General features: G+C 44.4%; 2 pseudogenes; both read right to left on the bottom strand.

Annotated features, from left to right (window-relative positions):
• Positions 1–12,533: 12,533 nt before the first annotated feature.
• Positions 12,534–14,643, bottom strand: LOC125540469 (annotated as a pseudogene).
• Positions 14,644–17,619: 2,976 nt separating this feature from the next.
• LOC125538541 lies at positions 17,620–23,591 on the bottom strand (annotated as a pseudogene).
• Between the last annotated feature and the right edge of the window lie 775 nt (positions 23,592–24,366).

The raw sequence follows: 24,366 nt of genomic DNA, 5'->3' as shown, positions 1-24,366 counted from the left end.
ACAAAAAAACGCAGCGGACCAAAGTATACAAACATATACGTCTGCTATTTCAAACAAACGACGCAATGGAGCAAAGGCAACTTGAGGAACGGGCGCACTCTGCGCTTCTGCGCTGGGCCGGCCCATGTAAGGTGAGCCCTTCCTCGAGCGCAGTTAACTGCTCGGTCGGTCCCCCCTCGACGGTTGACTTTTCCAAAAAAAAAGAGAAAAAACCGCAAAAAGATAAAAAATAGTGATTTTAAAAAGTTCACGGTTTTTTAAAAAAATGTTTACGAAACTGAAAAAAAGTTCACCAATTTTGAAAAATGTTCATCGAAATAGAAAAAATTTATCAAATTTGAACAAAATGTCATCTAATTTTTTTAAAAAAATTCAATTATTTCCAAAAAAAATTCATTGAATTTTAAATAAAGTTCATCAATTTGTAAAAAAGTTCACAGAAAATGAAAAAAGTTCATTATGTTTAAGAAATGTTCGTTCTTTTTTGGAAAAATAAACAACAATATGAAATAAAAGAAAAAGGAAATAAAAACCAAACTAAACTAAACCAGAAAGAATTAAAAAAACCCGGCTTCAGCGAACTGAATAAAGAATAAGACGTCCAAAACGGGTAATACGGCGCACAAGCAGTGAAGTACTCCAATTGGTTGCGCAGGTAGTGGCGGAAGAAAGAGAAGTCTCGAGTTCGAATCTTCATGTCGTACTTTTTTGGAAATTAACTGAAAATGACATAAACATGTAAAAATGGGCTGGCCCATGAAGGAGCGACGGGTGTGCGCCTATGACTGTAATGGGTGACGTTTAGGGAATGCTGGTTCTTGCGCGTTTTTCAATCCCTTTTATTTTACCGAAGTTTTGCAATTAACTTATGGTATAAAAGAATATATATGCCTCCCGTAAGTACTAAGAACTAACTCATGTAGTGGCGTAGCGGTCAGAGTGCTTGAGCAGTAAGTGGCCTCTCTAGGTTCAAATCCTAGCAGGAGCACTTGCCTTTGTTTTTTGTAAATTTTCTTTTTTGGGAAGACTCCTTTTTGGCAAATAGGGGATATACATGTTATTAAATAGTAAAAACTAAGTGTTTTTTTCGTAAAAGAACATGCCATGTTAGCACCTAACAGGCGGGCCCCAATGGTCAGATACATCATCAATACGCTGTTATACGCAATTTAGATCATTTCATAACAGACTGCCCCAGACATGATACTGACACATAAAAATTACAAAAAGTGGTATCAATCTGCATGTACTGCCCCAGTTGTGATACTTCCATTCAATTAACTCACTAAGAATTAACTCATGTAGTGGCGCAGCGGTCAGAGTGCTTGAGCCGTAAGCGGCCTCTCTAGGTTCAAATCCCGGCAGGAGCACTTGCGTTTGGTTTTTGTAAAAAAAAATTCTTCGGGAAGACTCTTTTTTGGCAAATAGGGGATATACATGTTATTAAATAGTAAAAACTAAGGGTTTTTTTTCGTAAAAGAACATGCCATGTTAGCACCTAACAGGCGGGCCCCAATGGTCAGATACATCATCAATACGCTGTTATACGCAGTTTAGATCATTTCGTAACAGAGTGCCCCAAACATGATACTGACACGTAAAAATTACAAAAAGTGGTACCAATCTGCACATACTGCCCCAGTTGTTATACTTCCATGCAATTAACTCATTTTCGATTTTCATATGACAAGTCCCTGTTTTGGTAGAAAACACCCTAGTTTTAAAATGGCAACAACTTGGCCATTTCAAATCCAAATTTAACAAATTAAATATATATTCCTATCAAGAAAGAGTCTCCTATCCATTTATAAACTTTTTCCATTGTTTTGATTAATTGAAATTGGTGCAATTAAAATAATTACTCCTTAAAGGTTGCAAAAATCATAACTTATTATCTATAAATTTGAATAATATATTCTTTCACTATTTTACTTGTAACTAATGCAATGGCACACTAATGTTGCAATATATTTCCGAATATTACCACAAATAGTTATTCTGTTGAAATACCTGGTCTCCATTACAACAAATTGGCTGTCTCGTGCAACGGAATTTGTTTGTCGCAATATCTCTACCATATTGCAACGCCGATGTAGTTTGTTGCAATAGTTAGCCACTTTTTGCAACAATATTTGTAACTAATGCAACTTTACACCGATGTTGCAATATCTTTTCGAATATTGCCACAAATAGTTATTCTGTTGAAATACCTAGTCTCTATTACAACAAAATGACTGCCCTCACGCAACGAAATTTGTTTGTCGCAATACCGCTACCATATTGCAACGCCGATACAGTTTGTTGCAATATGAGGCCAGTATTGCAATAAAGTTAGTATTTATCGCGACGAAACTGAGTTACGGCAATATGTGCCGCCTATTACCACAACCGGAGAACATGTGGTAATATTGCGCTTTATTGCAACAAAACGTAGTTGTAGCAATAAATTTTGTTGCAATAGACTGGAATCCTTGTAGTGACTATCAAGTAGTCATCATATTGAGCTAGCCAAATGTTCATAACATCTGCATCTGCTCCTGCAATAGGTTTGTCACCTAGCGGTGCATCAAAGACATAATTCTTCTGTGCAGCAATGAGGATAAACCTCAGATCACGGATCCAATCCGCATCATTGCTACTAACATTTTTCAACATAATTTTTCTCTAGGAACACAATAAACTGGGAGTAACATCGCGAGCTATTGATCTACAACATAGATATGCTAATACTACCAGGACTAAGTTCATGATAAATTAAAGTTCAATTAATCATATTACTTAAGAACTCCCACTTAGACACACGTCCCTCTAATCTTCTAAGTGATCACATGATCCATATCAACTAAACCATGTCTGGTCATCACGTGAGATGGAGTAGTTTCAATGGTGAACATCACTATGTTGATCATATCTACTATATGATTCACGCTCGACCTTTCGGTCTCCGTGTTCCGAGGCCATATCTGTTATATGCTAGGCTCGTCAAGTTTAACCTGAGTATTCCGCGTGTGCAACTGTTTTGCACCCGTTGTATTTGAACGTAAAGCCTATCACACCCGATCATCACGTGGTGTCTCAGCACGAAGTGCTTTTGCAACGGTGCATACTCAGGGAGAACACTTGTACCTTGATAATTAGTGAGAGATCATCTTATAAAGCTACCGTTGAACTAAGCAAAATAAGATGTATAAAAGATAAACATCATATGCAATCAAAATATGTGACATGATATGGCCATCATCATCTTGTGCCTTTGATCTCCATCTCCAAAGTATCGTCATGATCTCCATCATCACCAGCATGACACCATGATCTCCATCATCTTGATCTATATCAATGTGTCGTCACATGGTTGTCTCATCAACAATTGCTCTTGGAACTATTGCTATCGCATAGCGATAAAGTAAAACAATTATTTGGCGCTTGCATCTTATGCAATAGAGAGATAACCATAAGGTTGTTGCCTGTTGCCGATAACTTCAACAAAACATGATCATCTCATACAACAACTTATATCTCATCACATCTTGACCATATCACATCACAACATGCCCTGCAAAAACAAGTTAGATGTCCTCTACTTTATTGTTGCAAGTTTTACTTGGCTGCTACGGACTGAGCAAGAACCGTTCTTACCTACGCATCAAAACCACAACGATAGTTTGTCAAGTTGGTGTTGTTTTAACCTTCGCAAGGACCGGGCGTAGCCACACTCGGTTCAACTAAAGTTGAAGAAACTAACACCCACTAGTCACCTGTGTGCATAGCACGGCGGTAAAACCAGTCTCGCGTAAGCGTACGCGTAATGTCAGTCCGGACCGCTTCATCCAACAATACCGCCGAACCAAAGTGTGACATGCTGGTAAGCAGTATGACTTATATCGCCCACAACTCACTTGTGTTCTACTCGTGCATATTACATCAACGCATAAAACCTGGCTCGGATGCCACTGTTGGGGAACGTAGTAATTTCAAAAATTTCCTATGCATACGCAAGATCATGGTGATGCATAGCAACGAGAGGTGAGAGTCTTGTCCACGTACCCTCATAGACCGAAAGCGGAAGCGTTAGCACAACGCGGTTGATGTAGTCGTACGTCTTCACGATCCGACCGATCCAAGTACCGAACGCACGGCACCTCCGAGTTCTGGACACGTTCAACTCGATGACGTCCCTCGAACTCCGATCCAGCCGAGTGTTGAGGGAGAGTTTCGTCAGCACGACGGTGTGGTGACGATGATGATGTTCTACTGACGCAGGGCTTCGCCTAAGCACCGCTACGATATGAACGAGGTGGATTATGGTGGAGGGGGGCACCGCACACGGCTAAGAGATCAAGAGATCAATTGTTGTGTCTATGGGGTGCCCCCTGCCCCCGTATATAAAGGAGTGGAGGAGGGGGAGGGCCGGTCCTCTCTATGGCGCGCCCTAGGGGAGTCCTACTCCCACCGGGAGTAGGATTCCCCCTTTCCTAGTAGAACTAGGAGCCCTTCCAAGTAGTAGGAGTAGGAGAGAAGGAAAGAGGGGGAGAGGAACAAGGAAAAGGGGCTGCACCCCTTGTCCAATTCGGACCAGAGGGGGGGCGTGCGCCTCCTTCCTTTTGGCCTCTCTCCTCTATTCCTGTATGGCCCAATAAGGCCCATATACTCCCCGGCGAATTCCCGTAACTCTCCGGTACTCCGAAAAATACCCGAATCACTCGGAACCTTTCCGATGTCCGAATATAGTCGTCCACTATACCGATCTTTACGTCTCGACCATTTCGAGACTCCTCGTCATGTCCCCGATCTCATCTGGGACTCCGAACTCCTTCGGTACATCAAAACTCATAAACTCATAATATAACTGTCATCAAAACCTTAAGCGTGCGAACCCTACGGGTTCGAGAACATTGTAGACATGACCGAGACACGTCTCCGGTCAATAACCAATAGCGGAACCTGGATGCTCATATTGGCTCCCACATATTCTACAAAGATCTTTATCGGTCAAACCGCATAACAACATACGTTGTTCCCTTTGTCATCGGTATGTTACTTGCCCGAGATTCGATCGTCGGTATCTCAATACCTAGTTCAATCTCGTTACCGGCAAGTCTCTTTACTCGTTCCGTAATACATCATCTCGCAACTAACTCATTAGTTGCAATGCTTGCAAGGCTTTAGGTGATGTGCATTACCAAGAGGGCCCAGAGATACCTCTCCGACAATCGGAGTGACAAATCCTAATCTCGAAATACGCCAACCCAACAAGTACCTTTGGAGACACCTGTAGAGCACCTTTATAATCACCCAGTTATGTTGTGACGTTTGGTAGCACACAAAGTGTTTCTCCGGTAAACGGGAGTTGCATAATCTCATAGTCATAGGAACATGTGTATGTCATGAAGAAAGCAATAGCAACAAACTAAACGATCAAGTGCTATGCTAACGGAATGGGTCAAGTCAATCACATCATTCTCCTAATGATGTGATCCCGCTAATCAAATGACAACTCATGTCTATGGTTAGGAAACATAACCATCTTTGATCAACGAGCTAGTCAAGTAGAGGCATACTAGTGACATACTGTTTGTCTATGTATTCACACATGTATTATGTTTCCGGTTAATACAATTCTAGCATGAATAATAAACATTTATCATGATATAAGGAAATAAATAATAAATTTATTATTGCCTCTAGGGCATATTTCCTTCAGCGGCGTCTCGTCTGAATGGGGTGACGCGGCGCCGCCCAACTGGTGCAGACCCGCGCGTGGGCTTCTGCATGGCGCGCGATCCGGCGCGAATCTACGCGCCCGATCCGAGGCGGCCTGACGCACAGGAGTTCCAGGTGACGCTAGATCTGCTTCATGCTCCGCGCATGCTCCGTCTTCTTCTGGCACATGCAATACCAGATCATTTTCTTCAAAATTTTGATCATTTTCTGCACCGATTTCTGCTGCATGATCCTGCATACGAAGAGGCACAGTTCCACTAGTATAATCATCAGTTGGGTCAATACAATTATCGCCCCCATGATCAATGTTTTGGAGATGTGGTGGAAGAAGGAGTATCTCTTTCTTGAGAAGTGCTCCGGCATTAGGATGGAGTGATTCAAAGGGATAGACAGATTCATCAAAAATGACGTCTCGAGAGATATAGACCCTACCAGTAGAAACATCAAGACATTTAACTCCCTTGTGAATTGGACTATATCCAAGAAATACACACTTCTTGGATCGGAAAGCAAGCTTGCGTGTATTATATGGGCGAAGATTGGGCCAACAAGCACAACCAAATACACGAAGTGATTTGTAGTCAGGAGTAGTACCAAAAAGACATGTGATGGGAGTCTCAAATTTGATGACTTTACTAGGGAGCAAATTGATAAGATATGTAGCGGTCAAAAATGCTTCATCCCAGAACTTTAGTGGCATAGATGTGTTTGCTAGTAGAGCTAACCCTACTTCAACAACATGGCGATGCTTTCTTTCTGCCGAGCCATTCTTTTGGTGTGCATGGGGGCACGACACATGGTGTGAGACCCCAAGCTCTTGAAAAAAAGAGATTGAGTTTCTTGTATTCACCTCCCCAGTCGGTTTGCATGGCAATAATTTTAGTGTTTAGTTTTCGCTCAACAAGGTTCTGAAAATTCTTGAAAACTTGAAACACTTCGGATTGTTTCTTAAGAAGATAGATCCATGTAAATTTGTTGTAGTCATCAATGAAGCTAACATAGTACGAGTGTCTACGAACAGAAGTAGGGGCTGGCCCCCAAACATCAGAAAACACAAGTTGCAAGGGTGCAGTAGAAATACTGAATGAAATAGGATATGGCAACTGATGACTTTTAGCTTGTTGGCATGGATCACAAACAGACTCAATACTAGACTCATGAGAGTGGGGAAGTTTATTCTTGCTAAGAATGAATTTAACAATAGCTGATGAAGGATGACCTAATCTACTGTGCCACTTTGCTGAAGAAGGCTTGGCAGCGACAAAGGCTTGTTTATTTGATGATGATGATGAAGATATAAGTGGATAGAGACCTCCCGCGCACTTGCCCCTAAGAAGCACTCTCCTCGTGTCCAAGTCCTTTACCAAAAAGAAATAAGGATAAAATTCAATAAGAACACGATTATCAAGAGTAAATCTATGAACTGAAAGAAGATTTTTCGATGTTGTAGGGACATATAGGACTCGTTTTAGATGCAAATTTTTCATGGGGGTTTTGACAATTGAACTACCAACATGAGTGATTTTCATACCAGAACCACTTGCGGTATGCACTTGGTCATGTCCACGATACTTGTCTCTGATCGTCAGCTTGTCGAGCTCCCCTGTGATGTGGTTTGTGGCGCCGGTATCCGCATACCAGTTTATGTCGATGCCGTGGGAGTCGGTGACCATGTTGGCCCCCTTCTCCTCATGTTCATCTTCATCATCATAGTGATGCCAACAATCACGAGCACCTCCTGGATGATGTTTGTAACAAATTTGACACTCTGGATAATCTCGAACCTGTTGTTGATGATGTTGTTGTGGGCGACCGCGCCCACCTCCGCCGCCGCCGTTTCCACCAGATGGAGTTGGGGAGGGGCGCCTACCTCGGCCGCGACCCCTGCTATTGCTGCGCCCGCGACCTCTGTTGTAGCCACGCCCGCGCCCCCTGTAAGCTAGGTTCGCCGAGGTCTTGAAGCCTGTGTCAGGTCCGTCGCCGAGCATCTCTACGCGTTGATCAAACGCAGCAATCTGAGCGAACAGATCATCAACTGAGATTTGGTTTTTGACTGCACCGATGGCTGCCACAACAGGGTCATAATCCTTGTCGAGGTCGGCAAGCACATAGTCCACCATCTCTGGGTCCGAGATGGGACGACCTGCCGCTGCGAGCTCATCCCCCAGGCTCTTCATCCTGGAGATGTAGGCGCTGCTCGACATGGATCCTTTCTTTGTTTTGGTGATGGCGATGCATAGGTTGGTGATGCGTGACTGGGACTGCGAGGCGAACAGGGTGGTGATGGCAGTCCAGAGCTCGAACGTCGTCTCCTTGCTCGCAACTTGGGCGAGGATCTCCATTGACAGAGAGTTCAGGAGGTGGCTTAGGACTTGCTGGTCCTTTGAAATCCACTGCGCATACAGAGGATTGGGTTCTGCGGCGGTAGTTTTGTCCGCCTGCTGCGTCTGCACTGTCTTCGGTGGCGCTGCGTCTGATCCGTCCAGGAGGCTGGTGACCTGTGCTCCTCGCAGGCCCGGCATGACCTGTGCCTTCCATAGGATGAAGTTGGTCTTGGTGAGCTTCTCAGATGGGAGAGCACCAAGGTTGAGGGATACGGTGGATGAGGACGACATGGCGAGGGTGGTGGCGAGGATGATCGAGGAAGGAGGTTGCTGGCTAGATCGATAGGAAGAGGACGGCTCTATATACCATGTTAGATGGAAGCGTTCCTACTCCCTCGTGAGGGAGCCGCGTTGGTTTATATTGATTGTGGGCAGGAATAGCCTCTGTCGTGGCTTACAAGTCTTCACCGATCGCTAGGATACGGTGGTTACAGAATCGCTAGGATAGATGCGTACAAGGGAAGGAGAAGGAGTTTGTTGAGATTACAACAGAATTCTATCTCTAATTCTAACAAACTGCCACTGTTCCTTTTCTGGTAATAATGCTCATGGCTCTTCCTTAAGTTTGGAGTTTGGGTTCGACTCCTATATAGTAACCAGCAATGCTTCTATCTACTCCCTTGATTTCCAAATATTTGTCTTTCTAGACATTTCAAATGATTACAACATACAGATGTATGTAGACATATTTTATAGTGTAGATTCACTCATTTTGCTTCGTATGTAGTCATTTGTTGAAATCTTTAGAAAGACAAATATTTAGAAACCAAGGGAGTATATATGGTATCTTGAAATCTCGCAGGCAAACTAGCGGCTGTTTTGCTTCTCCGACCGCACCTGGCTGCAAAGTACTACAGGACCTGCTAAACAGGGAGTAAAATGCCAAAAACCATGATAATTGCGCACAATGCATAAAATAATCACCATTTTCATAACAGTTTGCCCATGGCATCGATTTTAGTAATCACGTTGTCGAAACCACTAAATGCTCGGTTGACTGTGTTTTGGCAGTGAACCTGACAGCCCGGCCCCACCTGAAAGGTCCATGTTGCAAAGGCGAACGGCAAGGCATGACGGATGTTAACACCGCTCCTTTAACCTAGTCACGCCCCGAAGGGGTACAGTTTCCCCAAATTCACTCGCCCTAGTCCGGACTCTCCCTCTCACTCGATCGACAAGGAAGGCGGCGGCAATGAAGGCGGTGCTAGTGCCGGAAGATAGAATGTAGACCGGCAGCGGTAGGCGGACGACGCGTTGGAGAAGACCTCTCTCTATGCCGGTGACTAGCTCGGCGCTAGCTCGAATCGTGTGCAGGCGGCAGACGACATCGACATTGTAATGACTGTATTCTCATATTAATATAAGCACCATTTATCTCAAAATAAAAGGGTTTTATATACAATATGGGCATCTCAACCGGCAACCCACAAATTTCCTCCCGCACCCGTCCGCGGATAGGGGGGACTAGTCCGCGGATATGGATGCGGGAGGACGCCATCCAACCGTAGCCGCATACATTTAAAACCGTATTTTAACTAACCGGGCAAATTCATGCAAACCAGCCCATATGCATCAAAGTTCGGATAGAAAATAGCATAAATCATCCATACATACCATGCAAATTAAGTATAGTGCAATAATATCTCTGATTCGACTAGATCCCGGATGTCCAACAAGTTTTTCATCAACAGATCTTGTCATTCCACACATACTTCCCCTTGAACTTCATTCAATAGTGTGTGCACGTAAATGGTCGCCCCTCTGTCTTGTGGTACACCATGGCAGCGCGTGCAGATTAAATATAATCTATAGACCAACATTGAGTGAATGAATCAATCAACAAGTGGAGCAAAAGGAAGTAAAACTTACGATCTCATCCTCTGCAGCATGCAATGGCCACCTTACCTCGAGCTGATGAACCACATTGTAAAACTTGGTGACGCTAATCTGGATAGCGTGCCAGCGATACAACAACGACCTCATATTGCGTGGTTGAATGATGTACATGTCGTAGGGTGCAGTGAGCTTTCATGCATGAAACTTTCCATGCACTTGCTCGCAGAAGAGCTCCCCTCTGCTCCTGCCTACGAAATCCGCGGATACGGCCAGTCACACATCGCACAACAACTCATCCTCCATGGTCGAGTAGCTCACCATCCTTCGTACTCGAAAAAACGACATAGCATTTGGAAATAAGCTCAATGGCATTTGATCGAACACCTGCTGGGCGTGGTGTTCACCATGGAGGTCGTCGACAGGGGGCGGAGTGTACCTGGGTACAAATGGCTCTAAGGTGGACCGCTCCGCCGAGTGGGCGCGTCATTGCTAGTTGCGGACGTCCGGCTATGCCTCTGTGACGGCCGGAGACGTACAACGGCAGTGGCGGAGGTGGAAGGTGCGGATGCAAAGCAAGGGGAAGAAGGGGCGGACTAAAGGAAATGGCACTGGGAGGGACCGATGCAGGACCATGTTGGATGGCTTCCGCGGTCCGAACGGATGCCGGCGGTTTGTGGGTCTGCCTTGAAGATGCCCTAAGCTCAGCATCAATGAAAAGTGGCTTGGATTTGTGGTTGCTGAAAAAGACTATTGCAAGTGGGGGCAGCACTTCAATTCATCTCACTGTGAAAATCCCTGACCAAGGTTTGGCCTCCGGTGTTGTTGTACATCAAATAAAATAGAAAATGTTAAGAGAGGACGAGGAGATGACTCCTTTGCTCCCTGCCACCAGACCACATGGATGGTCCCATTAAATTTGCATTCAAAAAGCAATATGCGAGTGACATCTGCGAATTCAAAAAGGGAATAATGGGTGAGATGATGTCATTATTCAGAAAGGGTGGCTAGCTAGAATGGAGCTTTTACCGTTTGCGGTTAGTGTTGTTTGCAATGTCATGCCTTAGTTAAATTGGTTGTAACTGGAATTGGTTCTCTGAATAGCCCTGTAGAGGCGTGCATGCATGAGAGGGCAAAGAAAGAGTGCACTTGCCAAGTCTCTAGCTTATGGTAGAGCAATCCATCATTTGAAAAAGCTTCAAAGGGGGATAATCAGTTGATTTGGTTGATGGACACTTGGATTCTTCATTCACCAATTTATACCCAATCTATTTAGTTGTGGGATTTGGTCGAATTCCTCCGATCCTGACAAATGGTCTCCTGTATCTGATGGAAACTCAAGTAACCCATGTTATGCTACAATAACGGCTAAGCTTGCATAAAACACTGAAAATGGCATTACTGCTCTCCTTGATGCTGTCGGGACATAATTAAAGTTGTCGCCTGAGCTGCTGGCCTGAGACGTTGACGATCAAGGAAGCATCCACTCTGTCGACCAACCATGCGAACCTCCTCTGTTTATTCAAGAGATGTTCCAAGTGACAGATACAGAATACCCTTTCCATGATTCTTAACTCCAAGGAGCAAGAAGAGTTCATACCAGCTTGAAAAGCCTTGCGTGTTCACAGTTAAAAACAGAGATGGACAGTCTGATGGAAAAGCATAATCTGAAGTAAGAATTGTATATCTCAAGAGAAAATATCCGCTAGTATCACAAATCACCGTTGTCCAAGTTGTTCAATGCAAACTAGTACATAAATAGAAGAAGTGTGGTATAGATAGAGCAGATAGCACCTAGGGCAATGCTTCTAGTTTAAAAGCAAAATCCAACAACATAACTTTGACTCCAAGTAAGGATAACAAAACATAGACGACTGATTCAAGTATAGAACAAGACACAAAATTTTCCTCATGCCTCCGCAATCGGTTGCAGTCATCAATGAATAACCGAGCTCTCATGGGCGATCAGTGGCATGGGCGCCAGCCACGTATGCAGCTATCAGCAAACATGGAAACCAAGGGGGGCGCACCAATGACAGGAGAAAGAGTAAAACTTGAGATACTCCACCCCGTAAGAGATCATGGGCCAGCTGTTCACAAAAGACCGTATGAACTTTGTATCAAATGAAGTATTTGAAGCATTACGAATAAATGAAATTAGTACTACAGATTATTATACATTTCCAAGTATTATAGTTGAGAATACATTGGTCGAAACTTTACCTATACATTTCACTGTAGTCGGGAATCACACCTCAATGAATATCCTTCCAACGGATATGCGCAATCTTTGGCCAGCGCGGCTTTCTCCATCAGGTGCACAACAGCTCTTCGCCAAGAGATCACAATTGACTATACATACGCGCTGGAGGGAGTGTGGCAGATCTGGTAGAGATGATATGTTCTGACACTGTAGAATTCGGAGATCCGCCAGACTGGAGACGCACTTTACATTTGTTGGTAGGGACCTCATTTCACAATCATAAAATTGCAGCCGCACAACAGATATGAAGTTTGCAGATTCTTCAAATGAAACGGATGGTTCCTCGCCGAATTCAATACTGAGATGGGGGGGGGGGGGGGGGGGGGGGGGGCTATAAAACCTTGAGTCGAGAGCATACGGTTGGGCATCGCGGAGCTGCTAATGTTGAGTGATTCCTGGACTCGAAATTGTGAGATGCACTCGGTGGTGAGATCGGGAACATTTTGTAAAACTAGATGATGAAGTTGCAGGGAAGGCAATCCTTTAAGAATGCACAAATCTGGCAGAGATGAAAGTGATAATAATTCGAGGGAGGTTAAACTACCAAACGACAGGGTTGCAGTGCTTCTACAACCCCATATGAAGATACTTCTCAACTGTGGCCAGTCACCACAGAAGAAGTCCGCTGCTAGCACACATCCCCGTGTATATAGAGATACTGAAGGGATAAGGGCATGATTTCTGCTCCTCTTGCCAACTCCAAAGAAGGACAGGAAGCCAACGTAAGGTGCTCAAGAGAGGTAGCAGCTCGTATGCCCCCTAATGATCGGAGACACCAGCATTCTTTGATTCTCAGGTTACAAAGCTTTGTCGAATGTTGGAGGACCTCTTATGATGGAAGTGTAGTTAAAGTCATAACCTTTGATAAACACAGCCTTTTCAGTGAAGTGAGGCCATCAAGGCAAACAGCTAATGCTCCATCTGTAATATTGCATGAAGAAAGACAAAGTTCACAAAGTCCTGATGGTGCAACCAGCGGCAGCCCTGCTCTCCCTCCATATATTAGTCTTATCCTCTGCTCGTGGCAACATACCCATGCCTTGATGATATCCTCTTTTATACTTAACATTTCACCTGGCCATGTTCCAAGAGCACTCCCAATGGTTTGAAGATGTAACGGCGTACCATCGCCCATCCATGGGATCAACTGCTTCAGTGATGAATGTTCCCAGGACAGTACCTTCCAAATCGTTACTTCTTGAGACACCTCCCATACAGAAGCAATTGCATGTGGTCTGTCCTCGTGATGTTCTCACTTTGATCATGTTGTTCCAGCTCATAGTTGGAAATAAAGATAAGCAGTGGACATTTTTTTATTTCTAACTTTTTAATCCCTGCTGGAAGACAAGGCAATATCTTCAGGTTTAGGACATTCTTGAGGACAAGTAAACAGCAGTTCCTAAAGAGCTCGATGTTGGATGGTAGGCCTTCTAACATACTGCAATCAGCAAGCGAAAAGGATTCCAAATTCAGAAAATACGAATCCTCAAACAACCAATTTGGATATTTCGCTGCTCTATAACCTTGGATTGCAAGGGCCAGAAGTTGAGGCGGTGGCTTCGGACCTTCTAAAACCTCCAAATGTAAACAATCCTCTGCACTAACATCATTCCTGCAACACCAGGCAAAATGCAAGCTTTCGAGATGACTTTTCTGATGTAGCTTCGCCTCTAAGGCTTCATCCTTCCCAGTGACAATATTGAGATTTTTGACACTTAAACTGCCACCAAGCTCGTTCATGTTCCCCAGCTGTCGCAACTCATAGCCCTTCTGCTTCTTCAAATAAAAATCCTCAAGGTTTTGGAGTGAGGTTAGCTTGCCTATGTTAGGAATTTGCGGGAGATGCTGCCGAGTTGATTTGTATATTGAGCCCATCATATCAACGTACATCCCAAGATGACGTAGATTACTTAAGTTGCAGAGCATCTTAGGCAAACTATGGACTTTATCACTGAACTGAAGAAATTGCAGGTGATAAAGAGTACACAATGATCTCGTCAGCTCAGAAACCGAACTTCTCATAACGTTCAGATATCGAAGGTGCTTCAGCTCACCAATAGATTCTGGCAACTTGCTTTTGTTGTAGAACGACAAATATAGTACACGCAACTTCTTCAGTCTCTGCAGTATCTGATTAAAAACATCACTTACATCATCCGTTAGTGGGTCAATGCAGATAACAGTGCGTAAATGATGTAACCTGCAGATACTTTGCTTATGGGGTTTCATACTCTCAACCCGAACAGAGAGATGCCGAACGGTGCATGGTATTTCCGTCACCCTATCACCTTCCAATCTGAAGCAGTCTTGTTTCGAGAGTGACTGTGCCAAATCATGAAGGAGATCATGCATGACATGGGTATATCCCTCTCGCTGAAGGAATGAAACAGAGACCATCTCATAGAAGTAATCCCTTCCAATATCTTCCATTCTCTTGATCATGTTGCATGAATCGACAAATCCCTCATGTTAAAAATAGCCTCTGATTTTTACAAAGATCTTTTCAAAAAAGAAGATAGAGAAGGATTTAGTCTGAATCAGGATTTTTTCTCTTCTGAGGAAAAAATCTCTGAAGACAGGAATGAGGCACTTCAAGCCCCATTCACTGAAAAAGAAGTAAAGGAGGCCATCTTTGGTTCATACTCTGAAGGAGCACCTGGTCCAGATGGCCTCTCTTTCCTCTTTTTGCAAGAGTTTTGGGAGACCATCAAACAGGATGTTATGGCTCTATTTGATGATTTCCATGCAGGCACCCTAGATATTTATAGATTAAATTTTGCCATGATTTCCCTCATACCTAAAGAAGAGGATGCCACCAATATGAGGAAATTTAGGCCTATTAGCTTACTGAATTGTATATTTAAAGTCTTTACAAAAGTTCTGATCAATAGACTTGCTGTGGTTATGAACTTTCTCACCTCTAGTAATCAGTCAGCTTTTGTTAAAGGGAGATATATCCTGGAAAGTGTAGTGACTGCACATGAGGTGTTGCACTCCACTTTTCATTCAGACAACTCAGGGCTAGTGCTTAAAGTAGACTATGAGAAGGCCTTTGATAAGGTCAATCTAGATTTCTTGTTGGAGATCCTCCACAGAAGAAACTTTGGTCCTGTTTGGATCAAATGGATTCACCAAATCACACACATGGGCTCTGTAGGGGTCAAGGTGAATGGAGTGGAAAGTGACTTCTTCATTACCAACAAAGGGCTAAGGCAAGGGGACCCTATATTCCCCCTCCACCTTCTTTTTAACATTGTAGTAGATGTTTTAACTAGGATGCTCATCAAAGATACATCTCATGATCTAATTAGGGGTCTATGCTCTGACCTCATCCCTGGAGGAGTGGTCTATTTGCAGTATGCAGATGATACCATCCTCTTCATGGATGAGGATGAATCTAAAGCAACCAACTTAAAAATGATCATGACCTGCTTTGAAAAAGTTTCAGGGATGAGAATAAACTATGCTAAGAGTGAGCTCATTCCTTTAGGCGTGGAGGGGGACAGTCTAACCCCTTTTGTTAATATTTTTGGATGTACTGTAGGTATGTTTCCAATAAAATACCTAGGAATTCCATTACATTATGACAAACTTAGAAGGGAAGATATTCAACCCCTTGTTGATAAAATTCTGAAGAGGATGGCTGGTTGGAGGGGAAAACTGCTTTCCTACCCGGCTAGACTAACTCTGATCAAGGCTTGTTTGGCTAGTATCCCTGTTTACCTACCGTCCTTCTTTAAGTTTTCCAGATGGGCTCTAGATTTAACTAATAATCAGCTTGCTCATTGTTTATGGAGTGACTTTGAGGGGAATAGGAAACTCCATCTAGCCAATTAGCATCTGGTCTGTATGAAAAAAGAGCATGGAGGACTTGGGGTCCCCAATATTAAAGACCTCAATCTATGTCTGTTAGGCAGCTGGGTCAAGAGGTATGCTCAAGATGAAGGCAAGATCTGGAAAAAGATCATAGACAACAAATATCTTAGAAACTCACCTAATATCTTTGCTTGTAGACCACATGCTTCCTCCAAGTTCTGGCAAGGAGTTATGTGGGCTGCTAAAGCTCTAAAATTTGGCTATAGATGGGTAGTAGGGAATGGGAGAAAACCCAGATTCTGGGAGGATATATGGTTTGGCACCTCTCCCCTTTCTATCCAGTTCTGGCCACTTTATGCTATCTGTCATCAACAGTGTGTTGCGGTTTCTGATGTTTGGGATGGGGACATTATCAAACTTACATTTAGAAGGGTCTTTACCCCTGCTATGATGGAAGAATGGTACTGCCTTGAACAAATTATAAAAGAGACTACCCTCACTGGAGACGAAGATGCTATGATCTGGCAATATGAATCCAAGGGGGTTTACTCTTCCAGCTCATTGTATGCCATCATTAATTTTAGGGGGGTTAAACCTGTCTTTATTCCTTCAGTTTAGTCTATTGTAGTGCCACCCAGAGTTCGGGTCTTTCTCTGGCTACTGGCCCATAACAAACTGATGACTAAAGACAATTTGCTTAAAAGGGGGATTGACAAAACTCCGAGATGCCTATTCTGCTCTGACCAGGAAACAGTAGATCACTTGTTTTTTGGCTGTGTGGTAGCAAAAAACATCTGGACTGTGGTCTCCTCCTTTCTCTCTATTGATTTAGGGTCTAGCTATCTCTCTATTGCCAAATTTTGGCCTGCAAATAAAAAACATGAAGTACTAAATGCCTTTTGCGCCTATGTACTGTGGTGCTTTTAGAAAGTTAGGAATAATCATGTTTTTGATAATGCTATTTGGTCTGATATTAAACAGATCTGGTGGCTGGTCTGGAGGACACTCAAGAGGTGGGATGGTTCTATACTCAAAGGATTCGCAGGAGAAAAGCAGAGAATACTGCACTGGATATCCTGCATCCTCAAAGCCCCCTTGCAACTGGATATGGGGTGAAAATGGGTCTGGTGGACACTGGAGGTGTCTCGCCAACACATTTCCTCCCGAGGCTGACTTTGGGGCCACGTAAATGCGGCTTCAGGAGCCCAGACAATTCAAAATCAAATGAGGCTCCAGAGAAGAAATCAACTCAAGCAACCTCAAGCCCTGCCTCACCACTGGACTGGCCAGGCTCCCAACGCAACCTTTCAAGAAGATGAAGGGGGGAATCCTGGAACAGATCAAGGAGGTTCGCCTGATGCTTGCTGCTGAAGACAAGAAGATGCTGGCTGTTGAGAGTGACCCGCTCCCCGCTGAGACGCTGGAAGGCTACGTTGCTTAGTTCTTTCTTCGCTCACCATAGATGTTCCACTTTGAGGGATCATAAAAAGCATTGTACTTGGCTGTAGGCCATTTTCCTTTTTTCCTTTTCTGTTCATTTTCTTTCTCTGAACATGCATTGCAGCATGCGCGAAAAACCATCTGAGACTTCTGTTATGGGTTTCATTTTATTAATGGAACGCGGGGGGGCAGGGGGGGGGCAAACTCCCCTGATGATCTAAAAAAAACCAACTCCTCGATGTCATACTTGTGACCTTTCGAAAATAAGCTGCAATAAAAGCACCTCTGTAGACGTGGATCTAACTTCTCATAACTCCATAGCAGAGCTCTCCTGGGCTCACTTAAGTTGTCGATCTGTATAGTTAGAGCATCTTTCCATGCACTGATATTTGTTTTTCCATTCAACTGGGAACCCACAACTTTTGCAACCAAAGGAGATTTACCAAGCCTTTTAATGATTTTCTCTGCAATCTCTTCTTGTTTTTCACGCAACTGTGGATCCCTGACTTCTGGTTCAGAAGGCATGGTATTTGAACAGTGCTAGGAACTGACTATCTTCCATGTTTTCCAAACGAAAAACTACTTCACTGCAACGAAGAGCAGCCGAAAATGTATCCCGTCGTGAGGTTACCAAAACTTTGCTTCCAGACTGCCGAGAAACTAGAGGAGCTAGCAGTTGGTCCCACTCTGTCTGATTGTTGGAATCGTCAAACCAAATATCATCCATAACCAGCAGGAACTCCCCTGACTCTTGTAGCTTATCTCTTAGTTTTCCCTGGAGAGTGTCAAGGTTGTCAAGACGTGGGCATTCCCCCTTTGTTGCAGACTCGAAAATTTCCTGTGTATGACGACGGACATCAAGTTTGCGAGAGATGCAGACCCACATCCTGACATCAAAATATTCTTCTACCCTCTTGTCATTGTAAACATACTGTGCCAAGGTTGATTTTCCCATGCCTCCAGCTCCAACAATGGCCAAACCTGAGTACATGGCAGAACTAGCCTCAGCGGCACTCGACTGGGTAAGGAGATGTATTAAGTGATCACGGTCCTTGTCACGACCAATCACTTTTGGAGGTGGTATTGATGTAACCTGAGGAACACTCGCTATTGGTACAGAGGAGCCCTCAACACTGTTAATAGCTACTAAGGAGAGCGGTTCACAAAAGTCCTTGGCTTTCGCCAGGATGTCCTTCGGTTCATTCAGTTGACTGAGCAGCTTTCTGTTCTCCGGGCGCAGATTGGACAGCACGCTCTACATAGCATGCCGAGGCTTCAAATCAGTGCTGGTGGAGGAACCCTTCTTGTCCTTTGCTTTGCGCTTGAGAAAGTTGTACTCGTGGTCATCCAACATGTCCTGAGCCTTGTACAAGGCATCTTTGAGCTCCTGGATCCATCTGTCCAGCATGGCCCTCTGGTTGCGCTTGTTAGCAGCTTGAATCATCAACTCGAATTGCGGCATGATGGTGGTCTCCAGTTGATGGAGCTCATGCGTCAAGTCAACGCCAAGGCATGTTGAAGCTTTAGTGAGGAGCTCCTTCAAGATTGGTGATACCGCCAGTCGCAAGCCAAAACATGGATTGCGGGTTTTTATTGTTGCTGATGTTTCCCTTTTTTGTTTTGTGCATGCAAAAACCTGGATCTGGTGTAAACACAGGAAATAGTGCGAAATTAGGAAGAACTAAACATGTAGAGTAGACTCCAATCGCAGACATGAGCCATTCGTTTCAGTTTGATAAAAAAATCAACAAGATAATTCCAGAGGAAAGAAGGAAACCATATGGATGGATAAAAGGCACTGATTTAGGGAAATGGCATTGGGCGAACATGTGAACAAGTAAATGACGGATGATGATAAACAACAGCAAACTATAAAGATTATTTTCACCACTCATTCTTTTTGGGTATGAAAAGAACTGAGTAATAAAATTCAATTATTTTAACCACTCATGTTTCTTATTTTGTGTGAACCAATTAATCGAAGTATATATTCCGACATGCTTTCCTGTTTCTTCTTTTGTGTGGATAGAAATATGCAGACTACACCGGCATGCTTATGAAGACAAATCAACAACAACAACAAAGCTTTTAGTCCCAAACAAATTAGGGTAGGCTAGAAGTGAAACCCATAAAATCTCGCAACCAACTCATGGCTCTGGCACATGGATAGCAAGATTTCACGCACCCCTGTCCATAGCTAGCTCTTTGGTGATACTCCAATCCTTCAGGTCTCTCTTAACGGACTCCTCCCATGTCAAATTCGGTCTACCCCGCCCTCTCTTGACATTCTCCGCACGCTTTAGCCGTCCACTATGCACCGAAGCTTCTGGAGGCCTGCGCTGAATATGCCCAAACCATCTCAGACGATGTTGGACAAGCTTCTCTTCAATTGGTGCTACCCCAACTCTATCTCGTATATCATCATTCCGGACTCGATCCTTCCTCGTGTGGCCACACATCCATCTCAACATACGCATCTCCGCCACACCTAACTATTGAACATGTCGCCTTTTAGTCGGCCAACACTCAACGCCATACAACATTGCGGATCGAACCGCCGTCCTGTAGAACTTGCCTTTTAGCTTTTGTGGCACTCTCTTGTCACAGAGAATGCCAGAAGCTTGGCGCCACTTCATCCATCCGGCTTTGATTCGATGGTTCACATCTTCATCAATACCCTCATTCTCCTGCAGCATTGACCCCAAATACCGAAAGGTGTCCTTCTGAGGTACCACCTGGCCATCAAGGCTAACCTCCTCCTCTCACCTAGTAGTACTGAAACCACACATCATGTACTCGGTTTTAGTTCTACTAAGCCTAAACCCTTTCGATTCCAAGGTTTGTCTCCATAACTCTAACTTCCTATTTACCCCCGTCCGACTATCGTCAACTAGCACCACATCATCCGCAAAGAGCATACACCATGGGATATCTCCTTGTATATCCCTTGTGACCTCATCCATCACCAATGCAAAACGATAAGGGCTCAAAGCTGACCCCTGATGCGGTCCTATCTTAATCGGAAAGTCATCAGTGTCGACATAACTTGTTCGAACACTTGTCACAATATTATCGTACATGTCCTTGATGAGGGTAATGTACTTTGCTGGGACTTTGTGTTTCTCCAAGGCCCACCACATGACATTCCGCGGTATCTTATCATAGGCCTTCTCCAAGTCAATGAACACCATATGCAAGTCCTTCTTTTGCTCCCTATATCTCTCCATAAGTTGTCGTACCAAGAAAATGGCTTCCATGGTCGACCTCCCAGGCATGAAACCAAACTGATTTTTGGTCACGCTTGTCATTCTTCTTAAGCGATGCTCAATGACTCTCTCCCATAGCTTCATTGTATGGCTCATCAGCTTAATTCCACGGTAATTAGTACAACTCTGAACATCCCCCTTGTTCTTGAAGATTGGTACTAATATACTCCGTCTCCATTCTTCTGGCATCTTGTTTGCCTGAAAAATGAGGTTGAAAAGCTTGGTTAGCCATACTATCGCTATGTCCCCGAGACCTTTCCACACCTCAATGGGGATACAATCAGGGCCCATCGCCTTGCCTCCTTTCATCCTTTTTAAAGCCTCCTTGACCTCAGACTCCTGGATTCGCTGCACAAAACGCATGCTGGTCTCATCAAAGGAGTCGTCCAGTTCAATGGTAGAACTCTCATTCTCCCCATTGAACAGCTTGTCGAAGTACTCCCGCCATCTATGCTTAATCTCCTCGTCCTTCACCAAGAGTTGGCCTGCTCCGTCCTTGATGCATTTGACTTGGCCAATATCCCTCGTCTTCCTCTCTCGGATCTTGGCCATCTTATAGATGTCCCTTTCACCTTCCTTCGTGCCTAACCGTTGGTAGAGGTCCTCATATGCCCGACCCCTTGCTTCACCAATAGCTCGCTTTGCGGCCTTCTTCGCCATCTTGTACTTCTCTATGTTGTCTGCACTCCTATCCAGGTATAGGCGTTTGAAGCAATCTTTCTTCTCTTTAATCGCCTTCTGGACATCATCATTCCACCACCAGGTATCCTTATCTTCGCTTCTCCTTCCCCTGGACACTCCAAGCTCCTCCGTGGCCACCTTACGAATGCAAGTCGCCATCTTCATCCACACATTGTTCGCATCTCCTCCTTCCTCCCAAGGGCCCTCCTTAATGACCCTCTCCTTGAACGCTAGAGCTACCTCCCCCTTGAGCTTCCACCACTTCGTTCTAGCGATTTTGGCACGCTTATCCCGCTGGACACGAATCCGAAAGCGGAAGTCAGCAACCACCAGCTTATGCTGGGGTACAACACTCTCTTCAGGTATCACCTTACAGTCTAGGCACGCACGCATATCTTCTCTTCTCGAGAGGATGAAATCAATCTGGCTAGAGTGTTGGCCACTACTAAAAGTCACCAGATGTGATTCTCTCTTTCTAAAGAGGGTGTTAGCTACAATCATGTTGTAGGCTAGAGCAAAGCTTAAGACATCTTCTCCTTCTTGATTCTTGATGCCATAGCCAAAGCCCCCGTGCGCCCCTTCAAAACATGTGTTAGATGTACCCACGTGGCCATTGAGGTCTCCTCCTATGAAGAGCTTCTCACCAATCGGTACACTCCTAACCATGTCTTCCAGGCCTTCCCAGAACTCCCTCTTGGTGTTCTCATTGTGGCCTACTTGTGGGGCATACGCGCTGATAACATTGAGAACCAAGTCCTCAACTACCAGCTTGACCAGGATAATCCGGTCCCCACGTCTCTTGACGTCTACCACTCCATACTTGAGGCTCTTGTTGATCAAGATGCCTACGCCATTTCTGTTTGCAGCCGTCCCTGTGTACCACAGCTTGAAGCCGGTATCCTCCACCTCCTTCGCCTTCTGTCCTCTCCATTTGGTTTCTTGGACGCAAAGGATATCAACACCTCTCCTCACCGCTGCATCAACTAGCTCCCGAAGCTTCCCTGTCAGAGACCCTACGTTCCAGCTACCTAAGCAAATCCTCCTAGGCTCGGCTAGCTTCCTTACCCTTCACACTCGTCGAGTCAAATGCAAAGACCCTTGCCCATTTTCCACTACATCCGGGCGCCGATGTAGCGCGCCACTAAGGATGTGACGACCCGATCCTCGCTCACTTGCCACCGTATCCGGATCAAGATACAGCGCGCCACCTTGGGGGTGACGGCCCGGTCCTTGCCCATTTTCCACCACACCCGGGTTCCGATGTAGCGCGTCGCTGAGAGGGTTACGCCCCAACGAAAATCTTTTGGGTTTCATCTCCATAAGAGTGGCTGAGTTTTTACGTTGGCTCGCCAAGCCTATCACAACCCTCCTCCTTTACCCGGACTTGGGACCGGCTATGTTGAGACAACATAGGCGGAGTTGAAGGAGTAAAGGCAGCAAAGGGAAGTGAAGAAGCTTACACGGATGAAACGGCGAAACGGGACGCGGGAGCTTGCCGCTCCTCCTCCTCTGCTCGTCGCGCAGACAAGGAAGTTGGATGTAAGGTAACGACGGCAGAGGGAGAATGGAACTGGATCAGTATTGCACTGCAAGCGAAATGAGAGGCAGTGCTTTGCATACAGCAGGTCAATGAGTCAAAACAAGGGATAGGTAGGATAGTACGTGGCCTTTCCTTCTCCTTTGGTTCTTTTCTCCCCCATCACCATCCATGAGTGGCCTTTCATGATTTTCCGAGTAGCGACATTTCAGAATTCAGGCCTGAAAGCTATATGACCGGAGTAGCATACGGTGACCCGTTGGTGTCTTCCTCTCCGGCAGGGAATCCATGACGACACTGAACTGAAAATGGCCCCTCAATTTGGGCTCGAATATCTGATGGTCAAACACACACGATGTGTAGAACTGAATTGCTACATTTCTTGTAATTAGTTCAATGAAAATGACTACCAACTACTCCCTCCGTCCCATAATGTAACTAGTGTCAAAAACGCTCTTATATTATGAGACGGAGGGAGTAGTAAGTATTTCTTTTCAGAGAAAAAATTAACTAAATAAACAGAACTAATGTCACATAGGAACAGGGCCATACCTTACAAAGTCGTAATGTAGCTTGGCGAGCCAATCACTCGCCCAACGCGTCAGGGCCTTGACCTCTCCGTCCAAGTCCGGCGTCACGGCACGACCCATAGAGATAGAGTAGAGGTCGCGCGTGAAGCAGGGGAGGAGAGAACCGGGCGGTTGCGGCAGGCGGCGCCGAGGGAGGGATGCCTGCCGCCAAGGTGGATGAGGCCGCAGCGCAGCGGAGGCGGTGGATCTTGCGGAGGAAGCAGCTTTTTTTTTTTTTTTTGAGGAGGATGAAGCAGCTGACATCGCCGCCGGGAAGGCACGGGACGCTAGCGATTCATTGTGCCGGCCCATTTTACATCACACATATATGTTGTACAGGGATATGGTTTTTAGGCAGGTTTTTTGTCCGGTTTCTACCGGTTCTCAAAACATTCCAGACTGTTTGTTCTTGGTTTTTTTCCCTGTTTTGATATTGGTTTTCTTCATGGTTATTTGCTGGGGGTTTTTTCTTTTTTTATTTTGTTTAGTTTCTTTTCCTTTCAAAAATATATATATATATCCTGTACTTTTTTTAAATGTCCTCGTTATTCAAATTTTTCACATTTTCAAAATATTATCCCAAAATTAAGGAAATGTTTGGATTTCAGAAAAATGTTCACAAAGTTAATGTATTCAAAAAATGTTCATGTTTTAGAAACTGGTCCCATTTTTTAGTTCCAAAAAACATTATATGCTTACTCTTTGCATATTTCTGAAAGTGTAATTTCAGTGCAAAGTTGTGTGCAAGTTTTGAAAGGTTTTTCTTTTTCATTTTCTTTCTTTTTAAAGGGTTTAATTCTTTCTTAACAAACTTTATTATTTTGATTTTGTTTTAGATTTTTTTTCTGAAAGAGTA

The sequence above is a fragment of the Triticum urartu genome, chromosome 2, assembly GCF_003073215.2.
Source record: "Triticum urartu cultivar G1812 chromosome 2, Tu2.1, whole genome shotgun sequence".
Lineage (NCBI taxonomy): Eukaryota > Viridiplantae > Streptophyta > Magnoliopsida > Poales > Poaceae > Triticum > Triticum urartu.
The sequence above is the reverse complement of the archived record's forward strand: the minus strand, read 5'-3'. Positions and strand labels throughout refer to the sequence as shown.